Source organism: Gallus gallus, chromosome 3 (assembly GCF_016699485.2).
Source record: "Gallus gallus isolate bGalGal1 chromosome 3, bGalGal1.mat.broiler.GRCg7b, whole genome shotgun sequence".
NCBI classification, from domain to species: domain Eukaryota; kingdom Metazoa; phylum Chordata; class Aves; order Galliformes; family Phasianidae; genus Gallus; species Gallus gallus.
In genome coordinates, this window is record NC_052534.1 from 84412981 (window position 1) to 84435058 (window position 22078).

The 22078-nt window shown below is 34.2% G+C and overlaps 1 protein-coding gene across 2 annotated transcripts in view; it reads left to right on the plus strand.

Moving 5' to 3' along the window:
- Nucleotides 1-10364: 10364 nt before the first annotated feature.
- Nucleotides 10365-22078, plus strand: part of LOC121110182 (protein eyes shut homolog) — a 133755-nt gene continuing 122041 nt past the window's right edge. Inside the window, exons 1-2 of one of the 2 annotated variants that reach the window (XM_046939329.1) lie at nt 10365-10512; nt 12806-12861. The gene's annotated coding sequence lies outside the window, so the exon portion shown is untranslated. The remainder of the gene's footprint in view (nt 10513-12805; nt 12862-22078) is intronic. The other variant, XM_040698535.2, reaches the window with a different exon arrangement.

Below are 22078 nucleotides of genomic sequence, written 5' to 3' on the forward strand. Positions count from 1 at the left end.
AATCTTCTTGTCCTTCTTGTTAAGCAAATGCAGTTTACTAACTCCATTTTGATCTACATTTGTTGCTGGACATATTAAAGGAATGGATTATTCCTTTTGAGATGATCATGCTTCCTGGAATAATCAAAAATTAAGAGGATGACAGGTAATGATAAATTCACGCTTAACGCCATTTTTTTTTTTTTTCCCAGCTAAGCATATTGCTTCTTTCTCATTCCCATAAAAGAGAGATTTTATTTTTTACTTCTGTGGGCAATGCATCAAATCACATTAAGTAGCAGCTCTCAAAACACTTCTATCAATAAAATGCATGCACAAGTAGAATCAAGTACTTAGGGTTCAAACAGGAGAAAGAGGGGAAAAGCAGCTTTAAATTTCTCTAGCAATATAAAGCAACTTTTTATAAAAGAATGAAACTTCTCTCTATGAAATCCATTTAGCAATCAGATATTAATGGAACTATAGATATTGATCCAGGGAGGCAATATGATGTGTTCACTTTAGAATTCTCCTGAAGTATGATAGCAACCATACCAAACTGAAATATTTAGAGATCTCAGGCAAAAATATTTTTCTCAATGTTCATTTCTGAAATTAAAGTTCTTTATTTTTTTCTGAAATAGTTTATCAAAAGCTCACATTTCAGTCCAAAATAAAAAATATATATATACATATATATAATATTTATATATAAGTATTATACATATATGTATAAGTACTTTTTAGTTAAAATTTCAAAATCCAACATAAATAAAGACTCTCTTTTTGAGAAATCGTATAAGCATACTTGAGAACAAAAAGGCAAGAAGGATGATAAACAAAGTAGTTTCTCTAGCTAGCCAAGACCTCAGGAAATAATTTTAATATTCTGATATTTAGTTATATGGAAGTCTTAAATATATGCTACAGTATGAGTTCAGACATCAATCAGACATTTGTGTATTTGTATGCTGTGAATTCACAGAGATGTATTCTAAAGAGAGAAATAAAAGATTTAGCTCTACTCAGTGCTTGTTGCATAAATGCTTTTAAAATTAATGTTATTGGGGCTTCTGTGTACACATAAAGAGGTTCTTCATTTGCATGATCTCAGATGAAAGCAGATGAGTTAAGTATTGAAAAAGGGATCAAAGTCAAGTTAAAAGTGATAAAAATGTCATATAATGGCTAGTGCATTTAAAAATAAAAAGACAAATCAGAGGAGAATTAAAATTGTAACATGAGAGAATACCTTATGAATCTGAACTTTCAAAATTACAGACTATAGTATTTTTTTAAGGTACTTTTGATTGCAGATCAGGTATGTTAGAAAAACTTTAGTATATTTTGTATAACTGGTTATATGACAAAGCACATTAAAAATGTTTTCATTACATTATCATTAGCGTACAATTACCAGATTTAAAGATACTTTTTTTAAAAAATGTCCTAGTGTCTGATACTGCAGCCTATCGTGACCTCATATGTTTTTATAAGGTAAATGATCTTCATGTGAAATACTTTTTCTTCTGGGTTAAAAGTTAAATCAAAGACTGTGACGATTTGTAGCAGCGTGTGAACTGCATCTTCTAGTTTAGAGCTCTAAGCATACCTTCATTTTCTGTGATTTTACTATATTTCACCATTCTTGGCACGTGGCCCAAGACCATTGATGAGAGTAGTAGTTCCAAATGATAAAAATGAAAAAGAGAAAATTATATAGAACTATACCTGTTCTTCCAAAACTGTGTGTGGCTGTTCAAGGTTGAATTACTAATGGTGGTCTCTTAAGACCTAAGTTGGAATCCAATCCATAAGTTTGTTTTGCAAAGAGAGAAAAATCTTGATATCAGGGTCTACATGCTGCATAAAGCATTCTTTTATATTGTTACTCTCACATTTTCAAGTTGATGATCAAGAATATATTGCTTGAAATTTTTTTGCTAATATAGTACTTAATGCAAATAACACTCAAGTTTCAAAACATATATTGTTGTATATCTTTTATTATACATTTTTCTTTCAACTAGCAAACATAGGATTTGCATTTTTCTTTTATTCTACATAAAGTCATAAATTAACTTCCAAACAAACACAAACAAACAAAATCCTAAGAAGAATGCTACTGCTTAATATTAGAGCCTTAACTCAAAATATAATTCTAACCAGAGAAAATCATATCCTGTGGCTATATTTTATGTTATAGTACTAGAGAAAGAACAAAGCAATAAATAAGCCTCTTAGAAAATAACATTTGCTCTTCTGGAGTTTTATACAGTTTTGAAATGGCTGTGGCTGAAAGCATAACCATTTGAATTCATCTCAAGTGAAGCTGGGCTTAGCAGAAAGATGGGGATACAGGAGTGTAAATTATAACTACAGCTAAGCAAAGCTGATCAGCCTGAAACCTGCATTAATTCTGCTATGGACCTTTTGTCCACTGGCACTGGCTAAAATGCAAAAACACATTTATTAGACTACTCAAGAGAAGAGTTCAACCTCTTCTGTCTGCTGAGAGTACAAAGAAGTCATCTAGAGCAAGCCATGCTTGTCCATCATCTTGAATAAATCAACACTTTCTCTTTCAAAAATAAAGAAAAGCACTTCCTATGCATTTGGAGAATTTTCTTTTGAATTGAAAGAGACTTGAGAAACAGTCCTTACTCTTCTCAAACAGCTCATTTGAATAAATATTTGAACACAATCTCTGCCTAGGTACAGCAATAGTCTGAGGTGCCAGGTCACTATGATGAGAAAATATCAGGGGGAACATCATTTTTTTTTTTTTTTTTATTGGTGTTAAATAGTCATTAAGTGAAAGAACAAATAGTAATTACTTTTACAGCTGATAAACAGGAAAATTAAACTGGCAGATGCTAATTTTAATCTCTTCATACATCAGTGTTCCATAGGCTCATAGAATAATGAAATGGTTTGAGTTGGATCTTAATCTACTTCCAGCCATGCAGGCTAGTGTCATTGGCATGCTTTCTGAGGGTTACCTCAATCCTGAAGTCAGGGGCACCAATAAAGATGTTAAAGAGTGTCAGTCACAATAATGACCCCTGAGAAATGCCTCTCATCAGTGGTCTCAACCTGAACGTCAAGATGTTGATTGCAGCTCTGTGAGTGCAATCCATATAGCCAATTCCTTATCCACTGAGTGGTTCATCCATGTCCCTCCAATTTAGGGATAACAATGCCACGTGTGATGTGGCAAGTGATCTGCATGTGTCCATTTCATACAAAATAGACAAATTTAATCAAGAGTTTTTCTCGTGGGGAGGCCCTTGCTAGAAACATTCAAGGTCAGGTTGAATGTTTCTAGCCTTGAACAGCCTGATCTAGTGAAAGATATTCTTGTCCATATCAGTGGGAGTTGGATGAGATGATCTTCCCTTCTGAGGCAAACTATTCTGTGGCTCTATGATTCAGTTAAAGTTATCCTGAGAGCTGCAGGAGCTGGAGTCAACTTGGAGACAATAGTTCCACATTGTAAGTCTGCTGAATTTTTGGCTACTGAATGTGAGTGGACTCTGTTGGCTGCCTGTTTTGTTTTGTGCGAGATGACACAGAATCATAGAATCATAGAAGCATAGAATAGCTTGTGTTGGAAGGGGCCTCAAAGATCAAGTTTCAACCCCTCTGTCCTGGTCAAGGTTGCCAACCACTAAAGCAGGAGCTTTAGTGATTAGCTTTAGTGATTACATTATGTTGTCTAGGGTGCCACCCAACCTGACCTTGAACACCTCCAAGGATGGGACATCCACAGCTTCTCCAGATAGCCTGTTCCAGTGCCTCACCACCGTCCCAGTGAAAAATTTACCCTTGATATCTAACCTAAATCTCCCCTCTTATAATTTAAAACTCTTACTCCTTTACTTGTTAGTCTTAACCATGTAAAAAGTTGATTTTCCTCCTGCTTATAAGCTCCCTTTAGGTATTGGTAGGCCACAATAAGTTCTTCCCAGAACCTTCTCTTTTCCATGCTGAACTAAACTAATGTCCTCAGCCTGTCTGTCTAGGAAAGGTGATCCAGCCCTCTCATCATCTTTTTGTTTGTCCTCTGGACCTGCTTCAAAAGGTCCACATCTTTCTGGAACCGAAGGAGCACAGATCTGGAGGCAATACTACATATGACACCTCATGAGGTCAAAGTAGAGGGGGATAATCACCTCTCTTGCCCTTCTGGTCACCCCTCTTTTGATGCTGGCCAGAATACTTCTGGCTTTTTGAGCTGCCAGAACACACTGCTGGCTTATATTAAGTTCTTTGTTTACTGGGGACCTCCAAGTCCTCCACGTGGCTGCTCATGTTCTAAGCATACTCATCAGACTGGATCTTCTAGGTAAGGCAAATAGGGAAACATTTACTTTGTGAATTTTGTTGGATCTTAGGTGTTGTAAGGGCACAAACTAGTGACTGGTGTGTCTGACAGATATATATATTTTTTATCTCCATATGGGGGAAATAGAGGAGATATGAAGACTGACAGCATAAGTCCATAAAATTAAATTGGTAATATACACACTTTTAGATATGTTTTAATGCTTGGTGGTACACTTCAAAAGCATTCTGAATCTATGCATCATCCCTCTATGCAAACTAGTTTCCTTGGAAGAGAGGAAATCATTGTGTAGTTCAAAAAAATATCCTATTCCAGAAGATCTCCACCTGAGATTTACAACAGTTCTGCAGTACAAATTTACCCCATAATAGACCACAGAATCTAGATCTAGGTCTGCTTTCCCCCTCCTCTACCCTCCCCCCTTTTGTTTTTAATTGCTGTGATTTTATTTAGGAAATGTGCCCTGGTGCTTCCCAGAAGACACCCTCAGAGTATCCTGAGCTTTTGTGGATGAAAAATGGAAGAGTTAATACATGGTCTTCCACACTATAATAAATTTATATATATATATATTATCCCTACATATATAGAAGTATACCAAACATATAACTCTATAAGATTGTGCTATCATTTAATATTAGAATTTATTAGCTAAAAATCATCTAAAATTGAAATAAAAATCTGGGAACCTAAATTCCTTACAGGATTAAAAATGTTGTTAAATTATTTTTACAACATCATGCAAGGACTTTTGGAAAGCTGCATTCAAATCTCTCTTAATATCCTGACACAGTAATCTTGATACCTTAATACCAAAGACTTAATTGTTTGTTAATCAGGAGAAGGAAGCTAAAAATAATAAACTTATCCATGTTGTGGACAGTGGTTCACATATTTTACTCAAATCCGTTTTAAAACTGCATTCACAACTTTATAACTGTCTAGAGTGTTTATTAATTAATAGCTATATTATACTATTGATGGTGAATGGTCTGATGCACAAGTCTTACGAGGAGTGGAAACATAAAAGAGGAGGCTCTGGGGAGACCTTATCACTCTCTATGGGTACGTGAAAGGAGGTTGTGGAGAGGTGAGGGCGGGCCTCTTCTTCCAGGTAATTAGTGGTAGGAAAAGAGTTGCATCAGGGGAGGTTTGGGTTGGATATCTGGAAAAAATTTATTCTCTGAAAGCGTGTTTAAGCACTGGAACAAGCTGCCCAGGGAAGTGATTGAGTCACTGTCCCTGGAGATATTCAAGAAACATGTAAATGTATCACTGAGGGACATGGTTAGTGAGCGTGGTTGCGATGGGTAGACAGTTGGACTAGATGATCTTAGAAGCATTTTTCAATCTTAATGATTCAATGATTCTACAATTCTGATCTACTCACCAGAATACCACAAGGTGGTTATGAAGTGATCATCTACTTTTCTTTGAGCAAATAACAATTAAGGTTTCTTTTATATTACTGAACTGAGCAATGGCAGATGATGTTCTCTGGTCCTGAAGTCACACATCCGGACAAGACACGGTCAATTTTATAATATTAAAATATTAAAAGCCATATATTCTGAAAAACCATATATATGGCTACAACCAGACTCCATACTGGAATAGGCCAAGATCTCATGCATTTGAACTGTGCTTATGAGTTCTAGAAAATAATTAATTGTCCTGTAGACAAAGCAATGCCAGAGATGATTTCAAGAATTTAACCACAGTAAGCTGAAGAATTAATACTTTAAATGATGATCTTTCAGTTCCTGGGTCTTTTCCTTGGGAATGTTTAATTTAACAGTGTAAAAATACTTTATTGAGGACTGCAGTCACTAGGAGTGGTTGGTGTAAGAGATTATTCTTTTATATCATTGACTCAAAGTTTCCTGAAGAACAAGTCCAGGCAAGTCCTGGGCAAAGGTAGAGAAATCTTCTGTCTGGAGGACACTGATGGACAGGTCCTGGCTACGGGTTGTGAAATCTTTTAAGGAGCACAGATGGACAAGGCCAGGGACAACAAGAGGGGGATAAGCTGCTGATAATGGCCAGGAAACGGTCTTTTGTGTGGACTTATCTCAAGGAAGATGGCCATCTCAGGAGGTACGCATATGACTCTTGCTCAAGCACCCAGGGATGTCAGGTAGGCAGGAAAAAAGGAGGATAAAAGAGGGTCCAACAACCATGAGGGGAGGGTTTCTGCCATCAGATCGCTCACCACGACGGACTCGGGGTTTCTGCCATCAGATCCCTCACCACGACGGACTTGAGGTTTCTGCCATCAGATCCTTCACTACGGACCGTATGCTGACGGACTTCCCTGGGCCTGCTACCTGAGACCTGCTGCTTCCTTCCAGGCTTACTCTGCACCTTCTTCCTGGACCCACCCGGTACCTGCACCTTCTCGTTGCCCACGACCAACCTCGCTGCTCCTGCCCTTCAGCCTCGGACCATTGGAACGTCGTACGATGGGACTACTGTCGGATCCTGGTGGTGACTATCCCCGCTTTATGTAATTCTTGATTCTTTCTATCTTTTCTATCACTCGCCTTCCCTTCCCCATCACCCCAATCTGTAATAGTGTCCGTCCTGTCCTTTCTTCATCTCCCTTATTAACATTTGAAATAAACTGGTCAGACCAACATTCGAACCGTTGTTTCTTAATCTCATGCCGGGCATACATATTTCAAAGAACCTCCTCTCCCTCCTATAAATTGGAGCAAGGCAGTTGGCAAAACTGAAGGTTTTTAGTGTTTAGTCTGGTATAAAGAGAAAGAGAAAAAAATGTTTTATCCATATTTAACAGCTTTTTAAAAAAGCTGTAGGAAACAGAAATATTTTTCTTGTTTGTATCATATAACACCTAGCAAATCTCGTAATATTTATATTTCTGCCTTATATTAGTGTGTTTAAACTACTTAATCCTCTTCAAAACAAACAATATTTCCTGAGATTTGCCTCCTCTTGGTGCAATGATATCCTGCTCCCATTAAACCTAAAGAAAGCACGTTCTTGCCTTAGCACAGCAAAACTCCAAGCTAATTCTTCATATAGTTTTACCCTCCATACATACTTCTTAGTTTCAGCAATTTGCCCCTAAGCCTTTACATATACCTTAATTTAGTAATTTTACAAATAAAACAGTGGGGTGATACAAAAGTCCCCTACTAGATTTTTGCCAGTAGGTCTTCCAAAGTCCATTAGGCTTCAGGGCCTCTTTATCTTAGAGGTATTCCACAGTGCATTACATTTCTCTTGAGAAAGCTTAGTAATTTACAAAATATTGACACTTGTAACACATCAACAGACATTGCCTAGAGCTTTTGGACTATGATGTGAGGAAGAAAATATAGATAGAATACATGCTTTAATGAAAAGTCTATAATCACTGGGTAATAAGATTGCTGAAAATGTATCCAGCTTTTGCTGATGTATGCAAGTAGAGGTGTAAGCAAGTAGCAACAATAAGCTCAGTTTTCTGCCATGCATTTCTGGTTAAGGATAATCCTCTTTTCTTCCATTCTTATTCTTATCTCAATCCTGCAAACTGACATTCCAACAAAAATCCCTGTGATATATTTTTCTACTGTGTATCTGAGTACATTCTCCATTCTGTATCCCTGTCACACAGTGTACTTCTCTCTTTGCCATCCTCCCAGTTCCCCTTTAACCAAGAACCCATCTACTCCTAAGCACTTTTTTTCTACCTTATTTGGCCTTGTCCCATTGGCCCCATGGGTTCAGTGCCAGGGTGCAGATTAAAGAGCAGCAGATCTGTTTCCTGCAGGGTGTTCAGGGAATGTAGATCAGAAAATTGACCCGATTCTACTTAAACCAATATTTGCCACTGATTTGAACATCAAAATAAGTGTTTAGACTGTATGACATGGTTAAGATATGTATTTAGGTACTTTCCTTAAAGTAATACCTGCTGGAGTTAAGATGCTTAGATAAAGGCTATGAGATGAAAATGGATGAGAAAATGGAAAATAAATGTAGTTGTTGTTTGGTGGTTTTTTTTTTTTTTTTTTTTTGAGTGGAATATTTGGCTATGTATATTTATGTTCAAGGAAATTTCTGTTAACCATTGTTCAGAGTAAAATTATATTTTATAAAGGAATGTTTTAAATACATATAAATACAAATACATATAAATACATATAAATAATACAGAAAGATGGGTTTCTATAGAAGGAAGGAAATAAACTATAGCTGAGTTATGAAGTACTTTCCAGTAACAAAAAACTTTTTTTTCAACCTTTTTTTTCACAGGCTTTATATAGAAATGTATGTCTCTGTTTATTTAGAGAACTAAGCTAATATATAGTCATTAACTCTTCTGATATATAGAGAGTTATATAGAAGTTATAAAGTTATATATAGAAGGTTTTTTTTAACTTTTTCATTGAAAACATTCTACATTTAAAAGTAAATCTAAATTTTTCTAGAGGTGTTTATGAACTTTTTTTAAAAGACATCCAAGTGCTTAACCTAGGAAGACGTATACTGACCTCAAATTTATATTAATATATACATATTTTTCAATTATTGAAGAAAACTACTCCTTATCTCTTCTTAACCCTATTCAAACCTCCTAACTCTTAATCAGAAATGAACACTTACACAAAAAAAGAAAAAGTTCATAATCATTTTTTCTTTGTTTTAACTTGACCAAGGATCAACAGTCAACTTTTTATTTATTCATTTTTCTAGTACTTTTTAAGACCCATAGGAGCAAATGTTTGCAGATCAAGAGATTTCTCAATGTCAGCTTGTCACTATTTTTTATCTTTATTTGAAGCACAGGAGGTAGAGCTTGGACCCACCTTTAATATAATCAGAAATAACCTCACAATTATCATCGAAGGGTCATCAAAGGGTGTTATCTTCAGGTTTAAGCACCTAAGTGTCCTAGAGGCATAGACTTAATCACCGGTATGTCTGAATCAATCTTTAATCTTCAAAGGCAGATAAATCAATTACCCCTGCGTGTTGTTTGGTTTAGAACTTTGAAATTGCCGTTCTTTCACACCTCTTTGGAGAATAAAGTTACTTCATGAACAAAGCCAGTGTAAAGGAGTTACTTTTGTGATTATAGTAAGCAGACTTTCCAAAATTATGCAGTGGATTGCTACATGTAAAATACTTGTAAAATACCTTGGAAGTAAAGGCCCTTGATAAAATACAAAATACTGTTCCAGCATATTTATATAATCTTCCTAATTAAATAATATCCCGGAGCTCAGATAAGCTAACAAATATGATATATTTGATAATTGAATATTTTTTTATTGTATTCTGAAAGCACTGTTATGATACTTATTCATCTGATAATGACCAACTAATCAAGGAAATGAAATTCTGAATGATTGTTGAAGTACAAAAAGGCTTTATTTGAGAAAATTTAAGCTGCCACAGATGTGTGTGTACATATGACCTGACAGGTGATGTCTTACACTTTATATGGACTGTTTTTAACTGTAATAATATTTTAAATTTCACATCACAAAAATATTTACAACTTTAAATGAATGGCCAGTTATGAAACAAATCCCTGAATTTGATTAGTTCCAGAATTTTATGAATCTGGAATATATTGAAAGCATTTTCAGTTTTGAATCCCTTTCAACAGTTACATAATGAACTTAAGTACATGGAATTAAAAGTTTTTCATTGTTATATGTTGTCACCTAAAGAACAAAGGTTTTGAGCAGCAAAATATATATTCCTCAAACTATAAACTTGAAACGCAATATTAATTTTATCAATGTTACACATCAAGTAAAGGTTCAAGGAAGATTAGTTATCTGTCTAGGCAGCTTCTAGGCAGATTATGTTTCAGTTGTGTATTTGTTTCTAAAATTAATATAAGCTCTTTGTATCTATTATCAAATTAATACATTTGAGGCAATGAAAGAATTCTACCAGTAAAGCAAATTGAAAACATTTGGTACTCATTGTTTCTCCTTATCAACGGGATTTCTGCCTAGTCCCTCAAGCAGACAATCTCCACTACAATACCACCTGATGCTGTCATTAAATCCTCAGCGTCAGGTTTCTGTAGCAACAGAAGAGCTCTTTCTGCTCCACTGTCTGCTTCTGAAATCCGGAACAAAAACAGTTAATCTTGTGCTCTTCTTTTATGCTTTTTGACAGGCTAAGTCTGAGATCTTCGTATCTGGAAAGAAGTGGTAAGTAGCAGTTAAAGTTTGTGATTATTGAATTGTAGAGCTGTATTTTAGTTGTTGATGTACATGCACACCAGATGGTGGCCTGCTGAATTCTTCCCCAGATTAGAAAGATAAAGGCTGAGCTATATGTAGGCCCACACATGTGCTTATGAGTTTACTCCGTAAAGTATAAGAGGTTACGGGGCTTTTACTCCTTATTTAAGGCAGCACATCTTGAAAATCTTTACTTTCATTTAGATATATATTTGAAAGGAAAAACATATTCCCAAGGCATTTAAAGTTAGCTTCAGTGCTACTGTTTTCACACTGCTGTCTCTCTCCATGCTGACAACAGCAAGCTGCATTCAAGTAATGTAGAGTGTACCTGGTTTAGGAGTTCTTGCTGACAAAATGGACAACTATACTGAATTCAAAATATATGATAATTATGAACATTAAGCAGAACTCAGGACAGGAAAATTGCAAAATGTGTCTGCATGCGATTTGAAGATTGATTTTTTTCGTACTTCTGGAGGTATCCTGACTAAAAGCTTTTCTCTGATAACTAAAAACAAATTGTCTTCTGAAATCAGGGTGATTTTTTTTTTTTTTTCTAAAAATATTTTTTTTCCTAAAGCCAGTGGAAAGTTCATTCAGATGACATGAACAGCTGCCGTATGAGGGGGGATGCGAGTTTCAATTTAGTAATTATCTATTCTTTCTCATTCTTTATTTATTATCCTAGTGAATTGTTGCTATTGATAACATTGATGATGTTTTTAAGGAATTTTACTTAGATATAGCATCCATTTATTTGGATATTTACACAAAGTGTTGACATGTTTTTGAAAACACCTTCATAAATAAACCTGAAGTACTGTTACTAGTGTACAAAATTTGGTTATATTAGTGAGCAAAGATATGACAAAAGTTGAATAAAATAGTTTTGATTGTGACTGTTACATAAATTAAAAAGAGATTGTGCCTTTATCCTTCTGAACATTGGAAGAAAGTAAGAAATGTTTTGATATAATATGCATTTTTATAATACATTTATGAGACAGTGCTTTGACATTTTATTAATGAGAAAGGACGTCACTAAGACACAATGTAATAAGCATCAAGAACTTTCACATAATCAGTATTTTTGCCCTTCTGTCAAGCGTCCCCAGTGATGACTTCTAGATTGTTTTGCAATGAAATCATATAATTATGCACAGTTTTAAATAACTGTGCAAGTTATTTAACTCTTAACTAGAATTTCTTATTTCATTGTTAAGTAACTTGATCATTAATTCTGGTGATTAGTAAGAAATCATTGAACAATTTCATTAAAATGCTATGTTCATACAACTAAGGGCTAAACCTCTTTCCTGAAATAATCAGAATATATAGTAATTATCTAGGGGCCCTTTTCAAGAAACATCAGTTATAGCTGGCCTTTGCTAGAGAACGGTGTGGTATTAGAGAGAGGCATGTAAATTAGCACTAGAAAAATGTTGTAAAGATAGAATATTATTTTACTATGACATGTTAGAAAAGTTTTAACTGTAGAAGACAAGTACACTTTTATACATAGGTGTATTTTAAGTCGTGGAAATGTAAAACAAAAATGTCAACATTTATACATCTGTGAAGAGGAGTTAAATAAATAGCAACATGATGATTTAATGTGTATAATGATACATTTTGTTACCATTACTATCTCCCCATTCTATCAGTCTAGCATCCATTCTCTTCTGCCAGTCAAATCAGCCACATCCAAGTCCCTTATTCCTGAGGATCCTTAAGCTGTAGATAGTAAACAGAAAAAGAAAAATAACGTCACTTATTCCACCAATCAAAACCATTTATCTGGAAAAGATGTGTGATGAAGCAAAACAGAAAATAATATCATTTTCCATACTAATTTGCAAATCCACTTTTTATAAAGCTAACAAATCAAATGGACAGGTGAGCAATGTAAAAACTGCTGAAGAACTGCCTGTTTAGATGGAATGCAAAATTGGATAATGATCTGTCACTCAATGTGCTGATCATCACGTGTATATTGCAAAGCATGTCTCAGACAAGAGTTATATTAAAAGTCACCTTGATCTCAAAATGTATTGAATGTGAATTTCACACTAAAGTGTGAAACATATTTAAAGTTAATAAAGATTTCCAAGGTACATAATGAAGAAGCTGTTATTAGCTATAAATATAACTTGAGCATTGACATTCTGGATGAGCCCAATTATTACAGCAATTGTAAATCATAATTATTTATTAAATCAAAAGGCATAAAGGTTTTTTTTTTTTTTTTTTTTTTAAGGAGCATTCATTGATACAGACTGTGAAATATCTTATCATATGTCAAGATGTTACAGTGTAAGTTCCTTTTTTTTTTTTTGTCAGATGCTCAGAGACATTGTTCACTATTTATCTTAAAAGGCCTATAATATTGAATGTTGATTTCTTCACAGATTGAGTGGATACTTCTTGCATTTACCTCTTCTTGACTGGGGGCACAAAGAACTGTTAAATGAGGGGGGGCGGAAAAAAAGAAAAAGAAAAATAGAGGTGAGAGATTAGTCACACAGCTAACTCTTCAAGGGAATTCAAAGTGCCTGAAATATTTTTAAGTGGCAAAATAAAGGAAAGAGATTAAGTTCTTCTAGGAGAAATAGTGAGTTTGAAACTGTGAAGCTGTTTTTATACTTTAATAGTCAAGAGATTAACATGGATTTCCTTGAGGGTCTCCTTCTTATTCAAAGTTTTAAAGCGACTTCTCACGCTTGCTTGGGGAAGGCTTGCAATTGATGTAGTTATTTGTTTCATCTGCTTGCTCACTGATTGCTTATATATTTTATACATTTCAAGTTAGCTTCAATGAGATGGTGAAAATAACTAAAGTGCTAGTATTTAAGGAATTTTACAGGGGTGCAGAGCATACAGAAAGTACCCAAACTACTTGAGCGAAAAGGTTAGTTTACTTCCTGAATGCTACGACATTGACATCAGAAAGATATATTCAGTATCAAGAGGTGCACAATTTGAGATTTGTCCAGGGGAAAAATATTTTTTTGTATCTTTTCATTTCAATGAAGAAAACTAAATAAATGGTTGTTGAATTATTTTCCTTTAATCTAACCAAAGTGATTTATTCTATTCTTTTACACTTACATCGAGCTATTGAAAAAAAAAAAAAGTAACATTCCTCCAGTCCTTTAAAACTACACATCTTGACAAGGAATCATAAATATTCATTAATCCAATATTTATAAGGTGCATACAACTCTAAGCAATTTTATTTTTGCAAACTGTCAGTGAAATTGGTGTTGATTCTTGTGCCTGTCATATTAAGACTCTTGTCATACTAAGACTGAACAGTTATATAAATATGACACCATTGCCACCATTATGAAAATATTGCATATTTACTGATAATTTTGTACAACTTAACTCTGAAGATTCTGTTGTTTTTATAAAACACCAAAATATCAAAAAGTGGGATATTTCAAAATACTGTTTATTCAAAAAATCCTTTCCAATGTTGAACTTAAATAGAAGCACCTACAGAACTTAACAGTTAAATAAAGGAAACAGACTAGAGGATTAATTGCGCTCCTACATGTGCTTATAGTGAGACCAGTGATATAATATCATTTATGCTGAAAATTGAAAAAGGACATAATGAGAATCACAAAAATCACTGGGGGGCTTGTGATAGAATTCAAGAATGTAACTTTTTTCAATGCAAGAATGAAAGTTTATCTTAAATCATCATAATATCCTTATTTCATATTATTGATATCTTTTTTTTTTTTTTTCAAATAACATAAGCACAACATAGCAGGAACTAATACACAGAAATTAAAGCTAGAAGATGGAAATTCGAACAAAAGCAATTTTAACAGCGAGAGTGAATAACTACTAAAATAAAAACAATGGACTTTCCTCTACCTTGTGACCACAGGAAAACTGGATTTTTTTTTTTTCAGGATTTTGTTAAATCCAGGGTGATGTGATGTAATGAAGTGCAACAGTAAGTAACAGGGAGCATATCAGATAAGAATAGCTGTTTCCCTAAAAACAAACAAACAAACAAAAAACACAAACTCAAAAATTCTTACTAACAATATAGAACTAATTTTTTCTTGGGAGAAAAAGAGAAAATCAGCAGCAGAGTTTCTAATATTCTACAAAATTTTATATATTTTGATACATTTTTTATATATAAGTAGCATTTTAGCCCACTGTAATTCCCCAGGCAATTTTCAATGTAAACTGAAAGGTTCTGGGTAAAAATAACAGAATCTACTTCAGACTTTACTGCTCAGTCATAAAGCGAATCAAAATTCATGGGAGAAATACCACTTTTAAAGATGATCTCTGAACGTAGTCACAAATTCTGTCTTGTCTTTCCCATAGCTCTTAAATAGGGAACTCTTGGCTATAGTGAATATTTATGTTTCAGGCTGCAATACAGCAGTTGTTCAAAGGAAAATTGGAAGGGTACTGTGGATGGTATGCAAAATCTGGGACATTTTGCCTTTTTTGTAGCAGAGTTCAACAAGCTTCAAAGTTGTGTGACCCAATTGGAGGGAATCTTTGACAGCAAAATAATTCAAGCTTAATGCATGGAATCCTCATGCTATGCATTTCAGGACCTTTGTTTTGGATTACGTCTGGCCACTATCTGGAGACTGTTAGTAGTTGGATATCTTAGTTACATATCAGGACTGCATATTCCGGTTTAATGTCATTTGAAAGGAATCCTTTTAATATGCTATGTGATGTGATCTGAAGCACACTAAGAAGAGGCAACCTGAAAAGAAAAAATGTGTTCCTGATCCAAAATAAAAAACAACTCTGCAGCACAACTCCTCCTTCAGCTATAGATTAAGCTCTACTTACCCATTTCTTTATGCACTGTGTGTGCTTGAAATAAAGTTAAAATACCTGGATCAACAGCTGAGCAGTCTTTTTACTAAGTATTGTATCCTCCAGTTTAATTTATTTTATTTTATTTTTTTTTAATGTATAAATTTTTCAGAGCTGCAAGGAGACATTCTGGAGACTGCTAGTTCCTATTTTTCCCCTATTCTTGAGCCTCTTCACCCCACTGCTGTGATCTTGTGACTAGCTGACAGCTTCAGGCAGTAGAATTCAGATGTATTTGCCCTTATTTAGTAAATCACAGTCACCCTGTATTCACTGCAGTTTTGTCTATCAGGATGAAGATTTCATAAAATTGTAAGAAAAAGAGGAACTGAAAATAGGAAGACTAGATATTTTGCTTACATTTTTGTAAATTTCCTCCTTTGGTGTCTCACACTTTGTTATTCTTTTGCATTCTAAGCAATGCAGCACTCCTTGGGAAAGGTAATGAGAAATGTAGGTGCTTGCACGTCTTTGCAAATTCTCAGGAAAAAAAAAATATCTTCTAAAAGCCACATCTCTCACCACTGCATAGTATCAGCTTTATCTGCTGTAATGCTCTCTGTATTTATCAAACTCTCAGTTTATTATTCACTTTCTGTGAGTGGTGGGTTAAGCTGCAAAGGCAACTCTTCATTGAAGGAACTACTTATCTTGTTACCTTTAACTCTGTAGTGAGCAGAGCTACCTTACGTTCACTTTAGGTAAAAAGCTAATTGGACATTTTCATATTTGCTAATCATACAACAGGAGCTCATAGGCAATGTTATTAATCAGAATTTTCTTTTCTGTCCCTGATGTTTTACAGTACATACTTGTTCTTTTAAAGATAAATGATGCACTGCTGAAAGCAGAGTAGTTTATACTCAAGCAAACATGAGAAAGACACCTTTAGGCCATCTCATCATTAAAAAGTGTATGCCCTTATCATTGTATAACTACATGGATGAATCACTTTCTGTTACAATGCATCCATATTTTCCCAACTTGTCACCTAGGAAATAATTTATTTTAATTCATTGTCACATTTTGCATCTGTATAGGTTGGATCTGTTTAGTGAAAATTAAATGGGGATTTATAACATAAAGGAGAACAGTACTAGGACTCTGACCTTGTCACAGCCTCAAACTGTTATCTTGTTTTTAAAACAGACAATAACAGTATTTTTTGCCTAAAATACGAACAATGCTTATGGAATGAAACCATCAAATGTAGTTGTTTATCATGCTTCATTTGATTTGTATTAATAGTCTTAAAAAAACAAACAAAAAAAGGCAAGAAAACTCTTAGTGTGTTCTAAAAATGTTATTTTCTCTTCTATAACTACATGTAGCATAATATTTCACTATCTTTAATATATTTTCAGATTATTTTAGCTAAAGTATTATGAACTGTACTTAAAAACCAACTGCTGTTGAAAAATGAACCTGCATGTTGCTTACGCAAAGGTTCTGATATAATGGAGAATTCTATCTATCTTTCCTTAGTCTAGGATATGTATTTTATCTGAACAAGATGAAGGATTTTTGGATTAAATTTTTGAAACAATATTTGAATGATCATGTAAATAATGTTGTATTTTGTCATGCTCTTGTTCAGCTCTGCGTTTCAACTGCTTTATTTCAAGTTAATGTGAAGCTAACTCAGTTGTGAAACACAGCCAGCAAGTTTTGCAAATTTAGCCCATTGTGTTAATGAATCTGAAATAGTCAGTACAGTAATGACTGAACTAGTTAACATTAATGCTTTCTGATGAATATTACAGAGCCTAAAAGCCTGTGACTACAACATAAAGGACATTTGATATGCCAGTTAATTTCTAAATTGTGGAGCTTTTATCTTCCAGGCTGACAAAAGACTGTTATGTTATTCAGATAATGTTAGCCAATTGAATTGTTTAATATATTCTTTTTCTTTTGATTTTTAGGAAGGAAATATATTTGTTTATTATTCTAATTCCAAGGACATCTAATTAAAACAAACAAAAATGATGTTCAGCCTTACTCTTTTAAATACTAAAGGTAGTAGCCTCAGCAACATATCAGAGAAGAGGGCAAAAAAACAGCAACATACTGGAAAAAGCAAAACATTTTTAAAAATGAGACTGGTAGGATGGCCTGACCATGTATTCTTTTGATTCTATTACACAAATCATTTTCATTTCAACATAAGAAAAGGAGGAATTCTGCCAAACATGTCAATTTGGCCAAGCTCTGCTTTTCATCCCTACTCCATGTCTTGTTCAGCTAAATTAAAAGACTTGATTTCTTGCCTGATAATTAATTTGCATAAGTAGCAGACTTTATCACTTACAATACAATCTCTGCATGATGATTCACTGTGTCAGAATGAGCACACAGATCTGCTTTCTATTTTTGTGACTGACAATGTCCAAGCAACCGCCTCCGTCATGGCATTTGAAGAGGACAGTAGATGATAATTTCAAGATTATTAAGAAAATGAGTTTAATTTTGTATCCTGTCAAATCCTTGCAATAACTTTTGTCAGAAGAAAAGGTTCATGTTCTGCAATTTCCTTCCTGTTATAGTCATTGTCATAAGGGAGAATCAGTACGTAATTGACAGGAGTAGTGCAGTCTAGCAGACTACCTAACTGCTGTAAACTCAACAGCATTTTTTTGAAGACTTTAACATTGGCATTAATCTAACCCTTTTTAAGAGCAGAGGTTGTGACTGATTAGCAGACCAAAGTGTACACTTTTGAAGAAGCTGAGATAATGCTTTTGGCTGTTTCCCACAACTCCCCAAAGTCATAATGCTCAATTGGGAGGGTTAATGTTCTTAGCTTCCTGCTAAGAACAAATAAGTTTGACCAAGTGCTGATCCACAGCTGGAGGTCTGCCTGAAGAAGGAAAACAATCATGCCATACTGAAGTGCCTCACGCATTAAGTCAGACACAGTGTGATACAACTATTGCACACAAAATGCATCTTATTAAAAGCAAAGACACAAACAAATCCTGTAATCGAGGCAGGACACTGAATTGCATACTTATCTTTTATTGGATTTTATTCTTTATAGAAAGTCATTTTTACACTAATGTCTTAATTGCATATTTATATGGTATGTTATTAGTGACATCTCATGCTGATATGAAAGCTGATAAAATATGTCAGTTGCTACCCATTCCCATTTACCAAAGAGCTGTTAATGCCACTCCTACATCATGCCACTTGGTGTAGTCTTCATTTTATGGCTCCTTACTTTTATGAAATCTGCTTTTTGTTGTTGTGTACATCTTTTTACAAGACTGCTTCAAAGAGGATATATCAGCTTCTGACCCTTTAAGGACTGTGTAGTATTTTAGCTTTGTGTAAACTAGCTGTTTAGATCCAGGCTATCAGCTGGATGATAATCATTATGTATACCTACATAAATCATTTCTGTAGTACTTTGGGCACTGTATTGTATTAGAAGTCACAAAACAATGCTGCTTTTTGTCATCAGAAGGTCTGTTTTGTTTCCAGCATGTCTGCAGCTAAAGATAAACCAATTGTGTGATAAAATGAAGAAAAATAGGACAGAACAGAACTAGCAATCTCTGATACTCATCACCAGTAGAACTGGACATCAGTAGCCTACCAATTCTATTGAAACAAACTTTTCCAAAGTTGCTAAACAGACACAAATCCCAGTTGAACAGAACAAAATAGAACAGAACAGAATAGAGTAGAATAGATGTATTTAACGCCTTCAAGAAACTTGCAGATCTACTGAAATGGCCAAGTGTAAACACACTTCCTTCACCTTTCTGCATATCACTAGTGTTATGGACCTATTCCCCTGTTCTACTGAGAAAAAGCTTATTCTTTCTGACTCATAGTCAGACACAAAACTAGCAGTTCTTGTCATCCCAATAGAAAAACAAGTGATGTAAGAAAATGTTGACAATCAAAGTACAAGAAAACAATGCAGATAACACATTACATCAGAAAGCATTACTCATGAACACACACATACATAGAGACTTATTCCCCAAACTGATGAAAGAAATGTCTGATATATACATTGTTACAGATTATCTACTAAGAAACATTGCTGTGAGAGCTAAGCAGTGTACTTTGTAATTCTATTTCAGTGACATACAGAATCTTATATTTCACATTTTATACAGAATACTATTTCTCTCATTAAGATTCAGAGAGTTTGTGCTCCTAAATTAGGGTTATTCCTATTTCTAGGGTTTCTTGTTAAATTTTGTATGTATAATTCGCCTTATTTGCCTTTCGAGGTATCAAAACTCAGTCCATCAGCAGCATGTATACTTAGCTATTTCTAATTTGCACTTCCGATCATATCATCAAGCCTGTTTGTTTCTTGGTGAATTCTTTAGCTAGGAGCTCCATGTCTCCTGGCTACCAGCTGAGTGTTAAAAAGCAGAGGGAGAATAGAAGAACAGTAGTTGACACAACAACCGTGTGAAGGGCACTACAACTAAATGTAACATCTGTCCTTAGAAAAATCATTGAACCTACACAAAGAAGTTCAGTCAGAGAATCTGACTGTTCAAGACCAATTTTCAGATGCTGCAGACCATTCAGCTTCTGCTCAGTTCAAGTAGTTCTATTTAAATTAATCTGAGATTTGAGTGCTGGTTTCCTTGCTGTCTACATTGGAACAACTGTCTTCAAAAACTGCCCTATATATGATTTCCAAAGAACTGTATATGTAATATAACACTAATACTTTATAAGACCCTGGATCACCTTGAAGACAGTGTCTGATGTTGCTGCCTAGACAGACCATTTTGTTCATTAGGAGAATTTTATCAGCTAGATTCTATGAGGCAGCATCACAACATTATTAAATGATTAGATAGCTAGACATGGCACAGAGACTCTGTGGGAATGAAAAGAGAGACAAAAGCCAACTTAGCTAATGTTTCAAAAGTCTTTCTGAATAACAGTTTGAAAGGAGCTTTATATAATTTACATAGAATTTTATAGCCCTGTATGTTATAGTGATTGCAATTGAATGTGTAAACTGGATTGCAAGTGCAGATGGAGGAACCATCTTTTAAAAAATAGCTAATTGCTTGGATGATACAAAGCACCGAACAGAGGTATTGCTTAATACAATCACAAATCAATACTTTTTAAAATTATTATTATTATTATTATTTACTTTAAAGCTTCAAAGCTAATGGGCAAAAGGAAGAGTAATGACCAAAGGCAGACTTAATGTTGTAGGATAAGGTGTATAAAGCCAGGCAAGACTATAAGTTCAATTCAAAGCTGATGAGTGCTAAGCATTCTATTTTTTTTTTTAATTATACATTTTACAATTATGAGGTATTTCTATTACTTAGAAAAAATACAAAAATAATTCTATGTGAATAAAATTGGAAGATTTTTTGAGAGAGAAAATCATCTTGTAATACATATCATGTTTCTTTTAAATGCGAGAGAAATTCCCATGTTAAAAATTTGAATATCTTAAGCCACTTGGAATCCAAAAAAAACCCTCAAACATTTCATTTCAGTGGAATATCTATTTTTTTTTTTTTTTTTTTTTTTTTTCAGGGAAAGTTAGTTTAATGTGAGTACTTACAATTTTATACTATTCTCAATTTTTACATAAAGTTTCACAAATATGGGGGAAGGGTGTCCTCATTTTCACTAATCAGGTCAAGCATTGCAATTTCTTCACAGTCCCACAATTTTGCTTCTATGTGTTTAGCAATGACCTATTAATATATATGCTGACAGGTTTAGTTACCTGGAACTGATCTGAAAGCTTTTTAAAATAACAACGTAAAGTATAGAATGAAATAGTATAGAATGTCCAGGAGGTGTGCATCAAAGACATTAAAAATGTGGTTAAAACATAGATCTTTTCACTCAGCACACTATCTGAGAGCTACAAGATTGCAATCATAACAGAGTAATGAAAATGAATTTAGCTGATGCCATTTCTCATTTTCATTACCATCATTTTCATGAGAATGGATTAATATTGTGCATTTTTGTATTCTTAAGGCAATTTTCATCACAAAATGGATTTATGTCAAGCCATCTTCTGTTCTTGTTAATTTTTGTCGAGAAAGTCGGACACAAAATTTTTCATGACCCACTGAGTTCATAGGAATTTGTAAGACTTTCACATACCTGCAGACTTAGAACTTCTTTATCTTGATGGTTTGGATAGTCTAACCCTGTGTTGAAAAAATATCACTAAAGAAAAGAAAGCACACAAAAATTTATAAAATATTTTAAAAAAAATAAATGTTATTTTAAGAAGGAACAATAGAAAGTACAAAAATATAGTATCCATGTACAAGAGTGAATAGGTTAGTAGTGACCTAGTAAAATATTTGTGTTCTTGCATATACTGTCCCTAATATTTATGTTCCTGTGCTGTTGTGAAGGGAGGTAGACGAGCTGAGAACTAAGCAGTGAACCTGAGCCTGGGTAAAAATGAGATTTAAGTTTTTGTCTGTTTCTCACCATCCTACTCTATTTTTAATAGGTAATAAATTAAATTATTTTTCCCAAAATGGAATCTGCTTTACCCATGACATTAACTGGTAAGTGATCCTCCTGTTATTATTACCCAAGAGTTTTTTCAACCTATTTTATCCTCTGTTACTTTTGAGGAGGGAGAAAGAATGAGCAGGCATCTGGCTGCCAGCCAATGTCAAAT